This window comes from Rhinopithecus bieti, unplaced genomic scaffold (assembly GCF_001698545.2).
Source record: "Rhinopithecus bieti isolate Rb0 unplaced genomic scaffold, ASM169854v2 scaffold_38691, whole genome shotgun sequence".
Classification (NCBI taxonomy): Eukaryota; Metazoa; Chordata; class Mammalia; order Primates; family Cercopithecidae; genus Rhinopithecus; species Rhinopithecus bieti.
The window spans coordinates 428,243-447,317 of record NW_016816690.1 but is presented as its reverse complement, the minus strand read 5'-3'; the positions used below and the strand labels follow the sequence as shown (position 1 = coordinate 447,317).

The following is a 19,075-nucleotide window of genomic DNA, read 5'->3' as shown; positions in this document are numbered from 1 at the left end:
TACCCTGTCTCTACAAAAAACTAAAAAATTACCCGTGTATAGTGGTACATACCTGTAGTCCCAGCTACTCGGGAGGCCAAGGTGGGAGGATCGCTTGAGCCTGGGAACTCAAGGCTCCAGTGAGCCATGATCATGCCACTAAACTCCAGCCTGGGCAACAGAGTTTTTTTGGCAACCCTTTCCCAAAAAAAAAAAAAGAGAGAAAGAAATGAATGCTTGGGACCAGAAGTGTTTCAGATTTCAGGTTTTCTCAGATTTGGGAATATTTGTATTATACTTAATATTCCTAATCCAAAAATCCAAAATGCTTCTTTGAGCATACTGTTGACACTGGAAAAGTTTTAGATTTGGGATTGTTGGATTAGGGATATTCATCCTGTACTTCCTTTATTTTCAAAGAGGGCTTTTATGAGGCAGATCTTCTGAGATTTTATGTGCTTAAAACATCTTTACTTTTCATGATAGTTTTCTGGATATACACTTTTAGTTCAGAGTGCTTTCTATCAGCACTTTAAAGTTACTCCATCTGGGTAATGTTGATTAAGATTTACTACCTTTTTTAAAAAAATTTTGTGAGTGTGAAGTAGATGTGTATATTTATGGAATATGTGAGATATTTTGGTACAGGCATGTGGTGCATAATATGGATTACTTGTTCTTAAATCCCAGGTTGCTGATGAGATATTTGATGACATTCTGATCGTACCTCTTTATAGGTGACCTCTTCCTTGTTGGAAGCTCTTAGAATTTTCTTTTTATCTTTGATTTTCTTAAATTTCATTATAATGTATCTAGTTGTTGTATATGCAGGTGTGTGTGTTTTGTTTATCCTCTGTCCTCTCAATATATTTTTCTCCAATTCTGGAAAATTACCAGTCGTTCAAATAGTTCTTTGAATCTGTTTAGTTTATATGTCTTCCTCTGGGTCTTCTGTTATGTAAATATCTTTCATATCACTATACCTTTTTTTGTTTTGTTTTTAAGATACGGGGTCTCAGTATATTGCCCAAGCTGAAATGCAGTGGCTATTCACAGGCATGATAATAGTGCACTGTGCCTCAAACTGCTGGGCTCAAGTGATCCTCTTGCCTCAGCCTCCTGGCTGTAGCTAGGACTACAGACATATACTACCGTGTGGCTTTTTTCTTTTTTTAAGCTTTTTACCCTTTCCGTGTGTGTTCTAGGAGTTTCTTAGCCTAATATTCTAACTTATTAAAACATTTTTCAGCTATATCCATTCACTCATTTACCCATCTCTTAATTTAATTAATTAATTAATTTATTTATTTATTTTTGAGATGGAGTCTCAGTCTGTCACCCAAGCTGGAGTGCAGTGGCATGATCTCGGCTCACTGCAACCTCCACCTGCCGGGTTCAAGTGATTCTCGTGCGTCAGCCTCCCTAGTAGGTGGGATTACAGGCACCCACCACCAAACCTGGCTAATTTTTATACTTTTAGTAGAGACAGGGTTTCACCGTGTTGCCCAGGTTGGTCTCAAACTGCTGACCTCAAGTGATCCGCCTGCCTCAGCCTCCTAGAGTGCTGGAATTATAGGCGTGAGCCACCACGCCCGACCCATCTCTTAATATTTTTATTTTGACTATATTTTCCATGTACATTATTTCAGATAGTTTCTATTTACCTTGTCTCTCAGGACACCTTGCAGTAAATCCATCAGGAAGTTGCTGTTTACCAAGCACAGACCCTCATGGAAGTTCATTGAACAAACAGATCAGGGCTGCCACCTCAACCTGACCAGACTGCTGCTCTGATGTTACCTTCAGCACTAGGTTGGTGTTGCTTTTTTGCCTCAGAGGAGACTGAAGACAGATAAAAATATTTCTGAAAAACTCTCTTTCATCCTACCCACCCCACCCCCACCTCAAGTGGTGTGCCCTGTACTTTTCAACCCTGGGTTGCTACACTACCCTCCCTTCATTTACAAAAGCGAGCTTCTGCCTCCCCAGGGGTTTTTACAGTTTTATGTTTACTTCTCACATTTAACCTCCCTGACTTGTAGAACCTCTTTAGAGGAAGGGAGCCTGACTTAAGAGGAATTGGAAGCTGAGTATAACTAATTTTTTATATTGTATATATTTGGCCTTTGAGTACGTAAGATTTATTTCCACAAATTTACTAATTATATTTAAACTTTTACTAGTTGTTTTGTATTTAGTCATCACATGTTCTCTTATTAGTGGGAGAGGAACACAAGAGGCCCTGGGCAGTGGAAGTAAACTGGTCTAGAAATACTATGATAATTCAAAAAGTGGAGAATTTGAGTTTCAGTAAACAATTAAATTTTGTTATTGATACATACTATTTGTTACATATTTACAGGATACATGTGATATTTTTACATGCATAGAATGTGTAATGACCAAGCTAAAGTATTTAGGCTATCTGTCATCACTAGCATTTATCATTTCTATGTGTTGAGAACATTTCAACTCCTCACTTGTAGCTATTTTGAAGTGTACAGTACATTGTTGTTAGCTGTAGTCACCCTACTCTACTATCGGACATTAGAACTTATTCCTCTATCTCACTGTGTGTTCGTACCCATTAGTACCCATTAACCAACCTCTCTTTATCTTCCTCCTCCCCCAAGTCCTTCCCAGCCTCTGTTAACTATCATTCTACTCTCCACCTCTATGAAATAAATTTTTTTAGTTCATACATATGGGTGAGTACATGAGATTTTGTCTTTCTGTGTCTGGCTTATGTTACTTAAGATAATGACCTTTGGTTTAATCCATGTTGCTGTAAGTGACATGTGATTCCATCCTTTTTCTTTTTTCTTTTTTGAGTCAGAGTTTCACTCTTGTTGCCCAGGCTAGAGTGCAATGGTTCAATCTTGGCTCACCGCAACCTCTGCCTCCCGGATTCAAGCGATTTTCCTGCGTCAGCCTTCCAAATAGCTGGGATTACAGGCATGCACCACCATACACAGCTAATTTTGTATTTTTAGTAGAGACGGGGGTTTCTCCATGTTGATCAGACTGGTCTCGAACTCCCAACCTCAGATGATCTGCCCACCTCGGCCTCCCAAAGTGCTGGGATTACAGGTGTGAGCCACCATGCCCAGCTGATTGCATTCTTTTTTATGGCCAAATAGTACTCCATTGTGTAAATATACCACATTTTCTTTGTCAATTCATATGTGATGGAGACTTAGGTTGATTCCATATTTTGGCTGTTGTGAGTAGTGCTGCGGTGAACATAAAAGTGCATGTATCCTTTTGATATACTGATTTTCTGTCCTTTGAATAAATACCAGTGATGATATTGCTGGATCTTACGGTAGTTCTGTGTTTAATTTTTTGAAAAATCTCCATACTATTTTCCATAATGGCTGTACTAAGTTACATTCCCACCTACAGTGTATGAGAGCTCCTTTTACTCTGCATCCTTGCCAGCATCTGTTAGTTTTTGTCTTTTTGATAATAGCTATTCTGACTGGGCAAGATGATATCATTGTGGTTTTGATTTGCATTTCCCTGATAATTAGTGGTGGTGGGCATTTTTTTATATACCTGTTGGCTACTCCTATGTATTTTGAGAAATCGCTATTACCCACTTTTTTCCCCTTTTATTGATATATAATAATTTACATATTTATGGTGTACATGTGTTTGTTACATGCAAAGAATATATAATGATCAAGTCAGGGTAATTGGGGTATCCATCACCTAGAATGTTTATCATTTTTATATGTTGGTATCATTTCAAGCCCTCTCTTCTAATCACTTTGAAATGTACATATTATTATTGCTAAGTATAGTCACCTTTGTCTGCTATCAAACATTGGAACTTATTTCTTCTATCTAACTGTATGCTTGGGTACATAAGAAATAAGTTCCAGTGTTGGATAGCAGACTAGGGTGACTATACTTCTTATAGTCTTTGTCTCTCTGCTCTCTTTATCCCCCCTCTCCCTCCCCTTCCCAGTCTCTGTTATCTATTGTTCTATTCTCTATGTCCATGAGATCAAGTTTTTTAGCTCCCACATGTGAGTGAGGACATGCAGTATTTGTCTTTCTTTGCCTGGCCTATTTCACTTAAAATAATGATCTCCGTTTCTATCCATGTTGCTGCAAATGACATTATTTCATTATGGCCAAATAGTATTCTATTGTTTATGTATAGCACACTTTATCCATTTATCTGTTGCTGGGCATTTAGGTTGATTCCATGTCTTTACTATTGTGAATAATACTGTGAGGAACATATGAGTGAGAGTGTCCTTTTGGTACACTGATTTCTTCTTTGGATAGATACCCAATAGTGAGATTGCTGGGTCTTAATGGTAGTTCTAATTTTACTTTTTGAGAAATCTCCATACTGGTTTCTTTAGGTTTGTTTTACTAATTTACATTCCCACCAGCAGTGTATAAGAGTTCCCTTTTCTCACCAGCATCTGTTATTTCCTGTCTTTTTAATAATAGAGGTTCAGCTGGGGTAAGATATCTTACTATGGTTTGGATTTGCATTTCACTGATGATTAGTGATTAGCATTTTTTCATATACCTGTTGGCCATTTGTATGTCTTTTGAGAAATGTCTACTCATGTCCTTCACCCATTTTTTAATGGCTTTTTTTTTTTTTTTTTTTTTTTGCTATTGAGTTGTTTCAGTTCCTTCTATATTCTGGATATTAGTCACTTGTCAGATGAATATTTTGTAAATGTTTTCTCTCATTCTTCAGGTTGTCTCTTCTGCTGAGGGTTTTCTTTGCTGTACAGAAGCGTTTTAGTTTAATATGGTCCCATTTATCTATCTTTGTTTTTGTTTCCTGTGCTTTTGGGATCTTGGCCATAAACTCTTTGCCTCAACCCATGTCCCTGGATCATTTCTCCTATGTTTTCTTCTAGTAGTTTTATAGTTTGGGGCCTTACGTTAAGTCTGTCATCCATTTTGTTTTGATTTTTGTATATGGTGAGAGACGGGTCTAGTTTTATTCTTCTCCATGTGGATATTTAGTTCTCCCAGCACCATTTATTGAAGAGGGTGTCCTTTCCCCAGTATATGTTCTTGGCACCTTTGTCAAAAACCAGTTGGATATAAAGATGTGGGTGGATTTATTTCTGGATTCTCTATTCTGTTCCATTCTGGTCTGTGTGTCTGTTTTTATACTAATACTATGCTATTTTGGTTATGATAGCCTTGTTGTATATTTTGAAGTCAGGTAGTGTGATGCCTCCAGCTGTTCTTTTTGCTCAAGATTGCTTTGGTTATTCAGGTTCTTTGTAGTTTCATGCAAATTTTAGAATTGTTTGTTCTAGTTCTGTGAAAAATATTGGTATTTTGGTAGAGATTACATTGAATCTGTAGATTGTTTTTGGTAGAATGGTCATTTACACCATATTAATTCTTCCGATCCATGAACTTGGGCTGTCTTTCCATTTTTTTGTGTCCTCTTTAATTTCTTTCATCGATGTTTTATAGTTTTCCTTGTAGAGGTCTTTCACCTTGGTAAAATTTATTCCTAGGGTTTTGGTTTTGTTTTAGTTTTGGAAATAACATTGCTTCCTTGATTTCTTTTTCTTCTAGTTTGTTGCTAGTATATTGAACGCTATACTGATTTTTTGTGTTGATTTTGTGTCCTGCAGCTTTACTGAATTTGCTCATTAGTTTTAAGAGGTTTTTTTTTTTTTTTTTAGTGGAGTCATTTGGTTTTTCTAAATATAAGATCGTGTCATCTGCAGAGAGGGACAATTTGACTTCCTCTTTTCCAGTGTGAATGCCTTTAATTTCCTTCTCTTACCTGATTGCTTTGGCTAGGACTTCCAGTATAGTATTGAATAAGAGTGGTGAAAGTGGGCATCCTTGTCTAGTTCCAGTTCTTACAGGAAAAGCTTTCAGCTTTTCTCTGTTCAGTATAATGTTAGCTATGGATTTGTCATATATGGCCTTTATTATGTTGAGGTATGTTCTTTTTATTTTTATTTATTTATTTATTTATTTTTGAGATGGAGTCTCGCTCTGTTGCCCAGGCTGGAATGCAGTGGCATGACCTCAACTCACTGCAGCCTCTGCCTCCTGGGTTCAAGTGACTCTCCTGCCTCAGCCTCCCAAGTAGCTGGGACTACAGGCATGTGCCACCATGTCCGGCTAATTTTTTTTTTGTATTTTTAGTAGAGATGGGATTTCACCATGTTGGCCAGGCTGGTCTCAGACTCCTGACATCAAGTGATCTGCCTGCCTTGGCCTCCCAAAGTGCTGGGATTGTATATGTGAGCCATTGTGCCAGGCCGAGGTATGTTTTTTCTGTGCCTAGTTTGTTGAGCATTTTTATCATGAAGGGATGTTGAGTTTTATTGAATACTTTTTCTTCCCCTATTGAGATGATCATATGGTTTTGGTCTTTCATTATGTTGATGTGATATATCATGTTTATTGATTTGCATATGGTAAATTATCTTTACGACTCAGGGATAAATCCCACTTGATTGTGGTATATTGTCCTTTTGATGTACTGTTGGATTTGGTTTGATAGTATTTTGTTGAAGATTTTGCATCTATGTTCAACTATGGCCTGTAATTTTTTTGTTTTGTTTTGTTTTTTAATGTTGCGCCCTTGTCTGGTTTTAGTTTCAGGGCTTCACAGAAAGAGTTAGGAAGAATTCCCTCCTCTTTTATTTTTTGGAATAGTTTGAGGAGAATTGGTATTCTTTGTAAGTTTAGTAGACTTTGGCAGTGAAGCCATCAGATCCTGGGCTTTTCTTTTTTAGATTTGTTATTACTGATTCAATCTCATTACTTGTCATTTGTTCAGGTTTTCTATTTCTTCCTGATTCAATCTTGATAGGTTGTATGTGTCCAAGAATTTGTCCGTTTCCTTTAGGTTTTCCAGTTTGTTGGTGTATAGTAGTTCATAGTAGTCTCTGATGATCTTTTGTATTTCTGTAGTATCAGTTGTAATGTCTCCTTTTTCATTTCTGATTTTGTTTGAGTTCTTGGTTGGTCTAGAAACATAATTTTGTAAAATGGTTTTCTTGTTAAACACTTGAACCATCATTCTTGATCATCTGATGTGTAGAAGACACTGTACTGGATACTACTGGTAGTAAGTAGAAGGCTGAATAAGATAGATCTCTGCGCTCAAGGATATTTATTATACATTATGAAAATGAATTTATAGATAATTCAAGTTAAAACTAAAATATCTTCACTTCTGAGAGAAGCTAAAATTTCAGAAGCTACTAAGGGGCTTTGTTAGGATTAGGGCCTTTTCTCATGCGTAACCAGGAATGAAAGACAGCCTTACTTTGAGAAGACCATTAACAGGTGAATGGATAAACAATTTGTGCCATGTTTATACAATGGAAACACTACTTGGCAAGAAAGAACAGACTTGATACATGATGTGAATTAATCTCAAACTATGCTGAAAGAAGTAGATAACCCCCCCATACAAAGTATATATGTTTCCGGGTTTTGGCTATTACAAGTAAACTGGCTATAAACATTTGTATACAATTCTTTATGTGTACATAGGCTTTCATTTCTCTTAGGTAAATACCTATGCATGGAATGGCTGGGTCGCTTAAGGTGTGTGTTTAAATAGTCATTTTTCTAATTATTAGAAATGTCACTTCTTTCTTATACTAGTTTTCTGTATATGCTTGTTTTCATTTTTGTCTCTTGTCTGTGGATCTGCTTTGTACTGTATTAGCACTATTATATATACTGTTTTAATTTCTATGGCTTTATAATATATCTAATGCATATTTTGGGAAAATTTTTACCCTGTTGCTTTCCTATGGAATTGTTTCAAACAGATACATTTTTAGTTTACTTGCCTATTCTTCAAAACCTAAATGTTTGAATATTAAAGAAAAATGTGGAAAACAGAAAGTTTTCCTTTTATGATGAGGTACAGTATTGTAAGACAGTTAGATTATGAGAATCTTGTCCTGTGAATGGGATTTGAGTCATCAGTGGTGAACTGTTGAAGTATGACTTGTCAAAGATGATACATTCAGATCCTTTTGGATAGGAAGTGTAATTTTCTTTTGTTCGTATTTAGAACCATTCTAAAAACACAGCTATGAATGAAGTGATCTCTCTGTAACATTTTCTCTGTCACATTTTTATATTGTAAGAGTATGTCTTTGCTTGCCAGTATACCTTGCCAGGGTTGAGTAATATCATTTTTAAAATCTTTACCAACATGATAGGTGATAAAAGTTAATATTTTTATTTTCACCTCTGTAGTTATTGCTAAGATTGAATATTTTTAATATAGTTAAGAGTCATGTATATTTTCTCTAAATTTTCTCTTCATAGCCTTGTCTTTACATTTATTTTTGTCACAGGCACTGAGATTTGTGATATACTGAACTAAAAATGTATTTTCCATTTATAAGAATCACCTGGAGTATATGTAAATACTGTAACTAGTATAGATTACCAGATCACATCTCATATACACTGAGTGAGAAACTGTAACTTTGGGGTTGAGAACAATTGGTATGAAGGCCCTGAGATTGGAAAGAATTTTGTATTTTGGAAAAACCTAATTCTTTTTTTTTCTTTTTGAGATGGAGTCTTGCTCTGTCACCCAGGCTGGTGTGCAGTGGTGATCTCAGCTTACTGCAACCTCTGTCTCCCAGGTTCAGGCGATTCTCCTGCCTCAGCCTCCCGAGTAGCTGGGACTACAGGCGTGTACCACCATGCCTGGCTAATTTTTTTTTTTTATTTTTAGTAAAGATGGGGTTTCACCCTGTTAGCCAGGATGGTCTTGATCTCCCTACCTCATGATCCGCCCACCTCAGCCTCCCAAAGTGCTGGGATTACAGGCATGAGCCACTGCACCTGGCCAGCTGTGTCTGTTTTTTTCTGTTGCAGTGTTTGTCTTAGGTCTGAGCTTATGTAATGAAAATGTTAGGTACTCATCACAGCTCTTAAACTGTGTACTTACAAGAGTTGTGTGAATATGGACAAAGAAGGCCCCTAGTAGAGATTGCTGAGTTATAAGACTTTTAATAAATGATCTGTTGCTAAGTTTAACAAAGAACAAAAGAACAGGAAGTTCTCAGAGCACAACAGAAAATTTTAGCCGTGAGCCATTTTGAAAGAAGGATTGGTTCTTGAACTGTTTTTGTTTAGCTAAGAGCCATTTTGGATAATTGGGTAGGTACAATTTTATTTAAGAAAGAAGCTCATATGTCCCATTGTGCTTTATTAGTTATGGAATAATTATTTCTGCAAAAGAAAAAATTCAGAACCCATTACCAAATTTTGTGTTAAAATAAATTTATGATTGAAGGTAATTTAATAATATAAATAATGGTCTAGTATCTATAATTTTTTCAGTGTCATTAGACTATATTTTGTTTCCTGGTGAAGGAGTACCAATAATACAGACCTAATTCCTTTTTTTTTTTTTTTTTGAGACCGAGTCTCACTCTGTCATCCAGATTGGAGTGCAGTGGCATGATCTCAGCTCACTGCAACCTCTGCTTCCCGGGTTCAAGCAATTCTCCTGCCTCAGCCTCCTGAGTAGCTGGGATTACAGGCACATGCCACCATGCCTGGCTAATTTTTTTTTTTTTTTAGTGGAAACGGGACTTTACCATTTTGGCCAGGCTGGTCTCGAACTCCTGAGCTCAAGTTTTCTGCCCACCTCGGCCTCCCAAAGTGCTGGCATTACAGCATGTGCCACCACACCCAGCTAATTTTTTTTTTTTTTTTTTTTGTATTTTTAGTAGAGACGAGGTTTCACAGCCAGCCTGGTCTCGAACTCCTGAGCTTAAGCAGTCCACCCTCCTCGGCCTCCCAAAGTGCTGGGATTACAGGCGTGAGCCACTGTGCCCGGCCCTAATTCTTTTCTGATGGTTACTACCGCCCAGGAGGTAATCGATTTTAAATTGTATAGTGACACAACAAAGGTCGATAGTCTTGTATTTTCTCTTCGATTTATCTGAGCTAATTGTAAAGGTTTTTTTATTTTTTTGTAAGTCTCCCTTTTAGGTCATATCTGACTGCTATTCAAAATGAAGCAAGTATTAGATTGATTAAATAATTTTTATTCTCTACACAGAACAATGGAGGGAGAAGAAAGCTAAGAAATGTAGTTGCAATGTTTTCTTAATTCTGCAGTTTATGGTGCCTATACTTTGACCACTTTTTGTTTTTTTTTGTTTTGTTTTGTTTGGTTTGGTTTTTGAGATAGAGTCTCCCTCTGTCACTCAGGCTAGAGTGCAGTGGCGCGATCTCCGCTCACTGCAACCTCCACCACCTGGGTTCAAGCAATTCTGCCTCAGCCTCCCCGTGTAGCTGGGACTACAGGCGCGCACCACCATTCCCAACTAACTTTTTTTGTATTTTTAGTAGAACCGAGGTTTCACCATGTTGGCAAGGCTGGTCTTGTACTCTTGACCTCAGGTGATCTGCCCGCCTCCACCTCCCAAAGTGCTGGGATTACGGGCATGAGCCACTGCACCCAGCCAGTGACCACATTTTTAGCCCTTATAATGTGTATGTGTGTGCGTGCGTGTGCGTGTGTGCGAAGTATTGTTTATGTTAATTTTGTTTGTAAAATAGACCAGCCACTTTCTTCCCCTTTTTTGTGGGTTCCCTTCTTATTTGGAATTAAAGCTAACTGGAACCTACTAACTCTTAGACATAAATTTAAATGTTGACCAAATATGGCTCCTTTCCCACTAGATTATAATCTTTTTGTAGCACCTAGTCTAAGTGCTGTCCACATGTTAGGCTCTCAGCATGTTTACTGAATTAAGTTTAAACATTTGGAAGGAGCTGCTACTTCAGGTTTTTGGAAAGGTATTTTCCTGAGATTTTGATGAAGAACCTATCTTGAAATATTAGTGTGTTTTTTGTACTTTTGCAAAAGTTCTAATGTTTGCATTTGAACCTGTTTGTTTATAAGTTGATTTTTTTTTCCTTTGAGATAAAGTCCCTTATAGGAAGTAAATTTTGTCTCCCTAAATTTAAAACTAATGATTTTATTAGAAGGCACCATTGGCTGAGCATGGTGGCTTATGCCTGTAATCCCAGCACTTTAGGAGGCAAAGGCGGGAGGATTACTTGAGCCCAGGGGTTTGAGATCAGCCTGGGCAACAAAGTAAGACCCTGTCTCTACAAAAAAATTTAAAAATTAGCTGGATGTGGTGACATACATCTGTAGTCCTAGCTAGTCCAGAAGCTGAGGCAGGAAGATTGCTTGAGCCCGGGAAGTTGAGGCTGCAGTGAGCTGTGATCATGCCACTGCACTCGAGCCTGGACAACAGAGCAGGACCCTGTCTCAAAAAAAAAGAAAAAAGAAGCCACTTCTAATGAATATTCTCCTGTGTTACACTGCAAACTGGTCCTCAGGCATAGAATTAGAATAATTGTCTACCTACTAATTCTGAAGTGAGTCAATTAATGACTGTGTTGTGTGGTTTGGTCACGTTCAGCCTTAATCTTTTTTTAAACAGCTGTTTTTCCCTAAATAACTTGTAAGTTAAGATATTTTGTGGCAAGAACGAAATGTTTTTGCAATCTTTATACTCAGCAAAATATAAAATATCCTTGAAAATAATGCTGATAGAAAAGATCCAATCTCAAAAGGATTTACTGCATAATTCAATTTATTTAACATTCGTCAAACACAGAGATAATGGTTGCCAGGGATTAGAGACAGTGGAGGAAGAATGAGTACGGCTTATAAAGGAGTGGTGCAAAGGAGTATTGTGGTGACTGGTACAATTAAGTGTCTTGATTGTGGTGGTAGTTACATGAAGTTATGTGTTATAAAATGGCATGGGACTACACACATACACGCACAGATGTATATGTATAAAAATGGTGAAATCTGAATAAGCAGTGTGTGTGTACCAGTGTCAGTTCCCTGGTGTTGATACTGTACTCTATGCAACTTACTAACAATGGAAGAGTTTAGGTAAAGGGTACGCAGTACTTAACTGTACATTTCTTTGAAGTTTAAAAATACGCTTTTTTAAACAAGTACTTCCCCTTCTCACCCCAAACCAGGGCAATTATTAAAAGCAAATGTCTGTTCATTTGGCGTGTCCTTGGTATCTTGCCATTTGATTATAGCAGCACAGCAGAGGATACCCTCAGAGGAGAATACTCTAATCTACTCGTGTTTGGGGGCAGTGTATTTTTGTTTATGAAGAATTCCTAGTAAAGCCACTATCAGTTCTAGAAAACCCATTTCTAGTTATGCTACAGCTCCCATGGTTAATTAAGTATTCAAATATGTGCATCCTACATTTTCCTGTTTATGGACATACTGAATATAAAACCTTAAAGAATCTTAACACAAAAGAAAACATATACAGCCTTTTAAATATTCAGCAGAATAGATTTTTCTAATTCAGTGGATGGAAATATAATTATATTAATGTCACTTCAAATAAATACCAACCTTACATTTTATTAAGCACACTGATAAATATACTGTAAAGAGGAATATTGTTTGCATGCTTTTCTGGTGAATAATTTTTTTTTTTTTTTTGAGACGGAGTCTCACTCTGTCGCCCAGGCTGGAGTGCAGTGGCCAGATCTCAGCTCACTGCAAGCTCTGCCTCCCGGGTTCACGCCATTCTCCTGCCTCAGCCTCCCGAGTAGCTGGGACTACAGGCGCCCGCCACCTCGCCCGGCTAGTTTTTTGTATTTTTTAGTAGAGACGGGGTTTCACAGTGTTAGCCAGGATGGTCTTGATCTCCTGACCTCGTGATCCGCCCGTCTCGGCCTCCCAAAGTGCTGGGATTACAGGCTTGAGCCACCGCGCCCGGCGAATAATTTTAACTGTAATACTCCAAGAAAAAAAAAAGTATAGCTACTGTGTTCTCATAACTTAATTTTGATTTGTTTAAATATAAGCATTTCTTCAGCCATATATTTTTAAACAGGAACATAATAATAACAAAAATGGTAGCTAACCTTTGTGAGGTAGGTACTAATATATAGATGAGGAAACTGAAACAGGAAGAAATTAGCATACCTAGAATAACAAGCTAGCAAGAGAGAGAACAGTTGTAGACTGTTTCTGAGCCTACACTTGTGAACGTTATTCTGTACGTCCTCCTTATGCTATACAGTATAGGAACTCTGAAGTTAGAGATTAATAATCTTTGCAGTTATATTTAAATTTTGTTTTATTCATAGGACACACGTGAAATCTATTTCTTCTCTTGCTGAGTTCAGTAAGATCAACCCTTCCCTGATTTAAAAGTTCTCTTAAAATTTGTGTTAGTATTTTTGAAAATTTTATACAAGTTTATGGGGGTACCTGTGAGATTTTGTTACATGTATATAATGTTTAAGGATCAAGTCGGCAGTTAGTGTTTGTTACCCAAGTACAATACGTTTCTGTTAAGTATAGTCACCCTGGCTGGGCGCAGTGGCTCATGCCGGTAATCCCAACACTTTGGGAGGCCGAGGTAGGCAGATCACTTGAGGCCAGGAGTTTGAGACCAGCCTAGCCATCATGGTGGAACCCCATCTCTACTAAAAATACAAAAAAATTAGCCAGGCGTGGTGGTGCGCACTTGTAATCCCAGCTACTTGGGAGGCTGAGGCAGGAGAATTGCTTGAACCCGGGAGGCAGAGGTTTCAGTGAGCTGAAATCACACCACTGCACTCCAGCCTGGGCAGCAGAGCAAGACTCCATCTCAAACAAACAAACAAAAAGGATAGTCACCTTACTCTTCTGTCAAACACTGAATATATTCCTTCTATCTTACTGTGTGTTTGTACCCTTTAACCAGCTTCTCTTCATCCTCCCCACTTCCCTCACTTACCCTTCTCAGTCTCTGTTATCTACCTTTTCACCCTACCTCCATGTGATCAAATTTATTTTAGCTCCCACATGCAATTGAGAACATATGATGTTTATCTTTTTGTGTGTGGCTTATTTTACTTAAGATAATGACCTCAAGTTCCTTCCATGTTGCTGTAAATGACATGGTTTCATTCTTTTTATGGCCAAATACTATTCTGTTGTGTATGTATACTGTATTAGTATTTTAAGGATACCTCTAAAAATGTTAAAAGACTTGACCTTTAAAAACATAAGATCTGGCCAGGCACGGTGGCTCACACCTGTAATCCCAGCACTTTGGGAGGCCAAGGCCGGCAGATCATGAGGTCAGGAGTTTGAGATCACCCTGACCAGTATGGTGAAACCTGTCTCTACTAAAAATACAAAAATTAGCTGGGCATGGTGGTGTGCGCCTGTAATCCCAGCTACTCAGGAGGCTGAAGCAGGAAAATCACTTGAATCCTGGAGGCAGAGGTTGCAGTGAGCCGAGATTGCGCCACTGCACTCCAGCCTGGACCACAGAGCGAGACTCCATCTCACAAAAAAAAAAAAAAAAAAAAAAAAAAAAGATCTTACTGATTTTTGCCTTTAATTGTACTAGTTATTTTTCTGTCTGATCTGAATCTAGATGAGTTTTTTATGTATATAGAAGATCATTTTATGGTTATTTTTATGTAGCGGTTACTATTATAGAAAAAAAAAAGAGTTTACTGCTACTCTTTTAAGTTTTTTTGTATTTGTTTACAGGTTTTTGGGCGTTTAATCATCACCTTAGTAGTCATTCATGTAAAGTACCTTTATTTGGCAAAGCTGAGAATCAAATGACCCTCAGAAGAGATTGTCAATCTTTCCTGAATTTTCAGGTTAGGTCAGAGTTATCCACTGAGGCTGTGAATTCCAGGTGATATAATTTGTGAATTAGAATATGTAAAACTATTGCACTCCGTTCCATTATGTTACCTTCCTGTGTAAGTAGTAAACAGCTTGTTTTTCAACAGTCGTTATTTCATTCTTCTAAACAGCTATAACATAGAAACAAAATCTTTCGAGAGTCTCAAAAATAGATATGGAGTTTACATTGGAAACGGACCTTCCCAGTCTGGCTTATTCTATATCTTTATAGGAAAAATCTGAAAAGGTATGGTAGCCTTGTGTTTTCTTTCCCAAGTTCTTTTTGGAAAAAAGTTATTTTATTTCTCTGGAGTATCCTCCATAATAACCAAGTTATATATTTAGTATTAAAAGGGCATCCAGTTTGAAAGGCAGAGGTAAACTGCGAGTGAGAAAGGTGGACAGACTGAAGAGGAAGATAGGAAAAACTAATAAAAAGCAAGAAAAGAGAAAACATCCAGCATCTTGGAATGTATTCTCAGTCAGTCCTGAAACATCAACTCCAGTGATCAAGAAAATATTTCTCATTCATACTAATTAGAAATATCAGCACATGAAAATACATTGAGCGGGGCGGCGGTGGCCTCAAGCCTTGTAATCCCAGCACTTGGGAGGCCGAGACGGGCGGATCCACGAGGTCAGGAGATCGAGGACCCATCCTGGCTAATACGGTGAAACCCCGTCTCTACTAAAAAAATACAAAAACCAGCCGGGCGACGAGGCGCCCTGTAGTCCTCGCTACGTCGGGAGCTGAGACTATGAGAATGCGTCAACCGGGGAGGCGGAGCTTGCAGTGAGCTGAGAGCCGCGCCACTGCACTCCAGCCTGGCGGCAGAGCAAGACTCCGTCTCAAAAAAAAAAAAAAAAAAAAAAAAAAAAAAGAAAATACATTGGAAATATTTACTGTTACTTTCAGTTTTGGTATTTAAAATTGATATTCTAATGAATGAAAGTGTCATATTACATGTAACAAATTTGCATTAAATGAGTAATACATGTAATACACAGCTAGTGTACTTAGCATAGCACCTCACTCAATAAATGTTAGCAGCTGTTACTGCTTTTGTTACCAACATCTTTCCCCCAGTTAGTCAGTTTACCATCACCTAAAATGTCTTTAGTTCTTTGCATACTTATTTAATTTATTAAATATGTACTATATTGTATGACCTTTGTGTATTAAATTTATTTGTCTGTGGTCATAGAGAACTATTTTGTCCTGGTTATTACCATGAAAAAAAAAAGCACCGGCCGGGCGCGGTGGCTCAAGCCTGTAATCCCAGCACTTTGGGAGGCCAAGACGGGCGGATCATGAGGTCAGGAGATCGAGACCATCCTGGCTAACACGGTGAAACCTCGTCTCTACTAAAAAAATACAAAAAACTAGCCGGGCGAGGTGGTGGCGCCTGTAGTCCCAGCTACCTGGGAGGCTGAGGCAGGAGAATGGCGTGAACCCGGGAGGCGGAGCTTGCAGTGAGCTGAGATCCTCCGGCCACAGCACTCCAGCCCGGGTGACAGAGCGAGACTCCGTTTCAAAAAAAAGAAAAAGAAAAAAAACAGCACCAATTGCTGATACAATACAACTGAAGATAGCAAATGTTAATAAGCTAGACTACTATAATTCTAGAGCTGAGGATTATATTTAAACATATATATGTTAATATGTTTAAACGTATATGTGTTTAATATATATGTTACTTACACATATGTTTTTATCTATATTTAAGACTTCATTTTTTTTTAAACAGCAGTTTTAGACAGCAAAATTGAGATGGACAGGGATAACCCATGTGGCCCTAGCCATAAAAAGATGTAATTCACATAGCATAAAATTCACCCTTTATACAGTTCAGTGTCAGTATATTTGCAAATCCTGATACTTTAAAAAAATTTTTATTGTGCATATTTAAGGTATGTAACAATGTTACGGGATATAGATGATAAAAAGGTTACTACAGTAAAGCAAATTAACATATCCATTATCTTACATACTTTTTTTTATTTCTGTGGCAAGAGCAGCTACAATTTACTCATTTAGCATGAATACCATATATAGTACAATTTTATTACGTATTGTCCTCATGTGGTACATTAGATCTGTATACTTGTTCAATCCCTGCCTCTCCCCATTTCCTCCCACCCCACCCCTAGTAACCATTGTTCTTAAGTTCTTTATCTCTGTGAGAGATTCCACTTACAAGTGATGTCAGGTACTATTTTTCTTTTTGTGTTTGGCTTACCATGTAGCATAATGTCCTCCAGGTTCATTCATGTTGTGGCAAATGGCAGGATCTCCTTTTTAAAGGCTGAATAATACTCCATCATACATATGTACCACAGTTTCTTTATCCATTCATTTGTCAGTGAGCACTTAGGTTGTTTCCATACCTGGCTATTGCAAATAATGCTGCAGTGAACATGGGAGTGAACATGATACCTTTACCAGGTGGCGACTTCATTTCCTTTGACTATATGCCAAGAGGGATTGCTAGGCTGTATGGTAGTTCTATTTTTAATTTGTTTATAAACCTCCATACTGTTTTCCATATTGACTGTACCTAAATTCCCTTTTCTGACACCATGCTAACCTTTTGTAATTTTCTGACTTTTTTATAATAGCCATTCTAACAGGTCTGAGATGTTATCTCATAGTGGTTCTGATTTACATTTCCCTGATGATTAAAGCCTGATACTTTTAAGGAAACATATTTTTCTTAAGTATTTTTTTTTCTTAGCTGTATGTAATCTTTACTTTTGCCCATGGGATGACTACTTCCTGTCTTCCTCTTGCATTCTTTTACATTTTTATTCTCTTTGATTCTCATCTAATGTCATATCTCTTTTGGAAAGGGACTCTTGATTCTTCATATACATCTAGTTGCCTTTTCTGCCCTGGGCTTCCCAGCCCTTTGTTTATTCCTTTATTATATTGCTTATCATATTTATATTGTAATTGCCTTCTTTTTTTTTTTGAGGTGGAGCCTGGTTCTGTTGCCCAGGCTGGAGTGCAGTGGCACAATCTCGGCTCACTGCAACGTCTGCGTCCCAGGTTCAAGTGATTCTCATGTCTCAACCTTCCAAGTAGCTGGGATTACAAGTGTGCTCCAACACTCCTGGCTCATTTTTGTATTTTTAGTAGAGATCGGGTTTCAACATGTTGGCCAGACTGGTCTCAAACTCCTGGCCTTAAGTGATCCGCCCGCCTCAGCCTCCCAAAGTGCTGGGATTACAGGCATGAGCCGCCGTGCCTGTCCATATATTATAATTATCTCTTTAATTGTCTTCCCTTTCAGACCATTTATCTGAAGCAAGATCTTGTTTCAGTCTCTGGCCTTAAGACAGAGACCGTTCTTGCTTTTTCACTATCCTCAGGACCTAAATATGCCTGGTATGGAAGGCTTTTCAGTACATAGTTTTTGAATGATTATAGCCACGAATAGTTACTGCTGTCCCTAAGCCTTAAGCATAAACTGAGAGCTTGATACACTATATTGAGTGGTGAATATTAAAATAATTTGCTTTTTGTAAGCTGGGAATCATACCATTTTAGTGTCGGAAGGTACCTGAAATATTATCTAGTCCAGTCTTTCCCCATTTCACACACTCAAACACTCTCTCTCTCTCTCTCTCTGTCTCTCATGTTCACATGAAGCAAATTGAAATCCATAAAGGTTGAATGACAGTAGTGAAGTTAGGATTAAAAATTCATGTTTCCTCATTTTTTCCTGTACCATTCTATTTTCTCTGACACCTTATAATCTATTCTAGGATTTACAATGCAAATTCATTTATTTCCTGAAGTTTAGGGGAGAAACCCTGAAAATGTTAGTTTAATTCGTATTATATCTTTTTACTTTTAGCTATAAGTAAGGCACCATTGCCAACCAGAAAACAGGTTGAGCATCCCAAATATGAAAATCGAAAATCTTGGCCGGGCGCGGTGGCTCAAGCCTGTAATCCCAGCACTTTGGGAGGCCGAGACGGGCGGATCATGAGGTTAGGAGATCGAGACCATCCTGGCTAATACGGTGAAACCCCGTCTCTACTAAAAAATACAAAAAACTAGCCGGGCGACGAGGCGGGCGCCTGTAGTCCCAGCTACTCGGGAGGCTGAGACAGGAGAATGGCGTGAACCCGGGAGGCGGAGCTTGCAGTGAGCTGAGAGCCGGCCACTGCACTCCAGCCTGGGCAGCAGAGCAAGACTCCGTCTCAAAAAAAAAAAAAGAAAATCCTAAATGTTCTAAAATCTAAAACTTTTTTGAGCACTAATGTGAAGCTCAGAGGAAATGCTCATTGGAGCATCAGACTTTCAGATTTGGGATGCTGAACCACTAAGTATTTTAAAAATCTGAAATACAAAACATTTCTGGTCCCACATATTTTAGA

The 19,075-nt window shown here is 38.0% G+C and overlaps 1 protein-coding gene across 1 annotated transcript in view; it reads left to right on the top strand.

Moving 5' to 3' along the window:
- NSRP1 (nuclear speckle splicing regulatory protein 1) overlaps positions 1–19,075 on the top strand; it is a 67,368-nt gene that overhangs the window by 33,763 nt on the left and 14,530 nt on the right.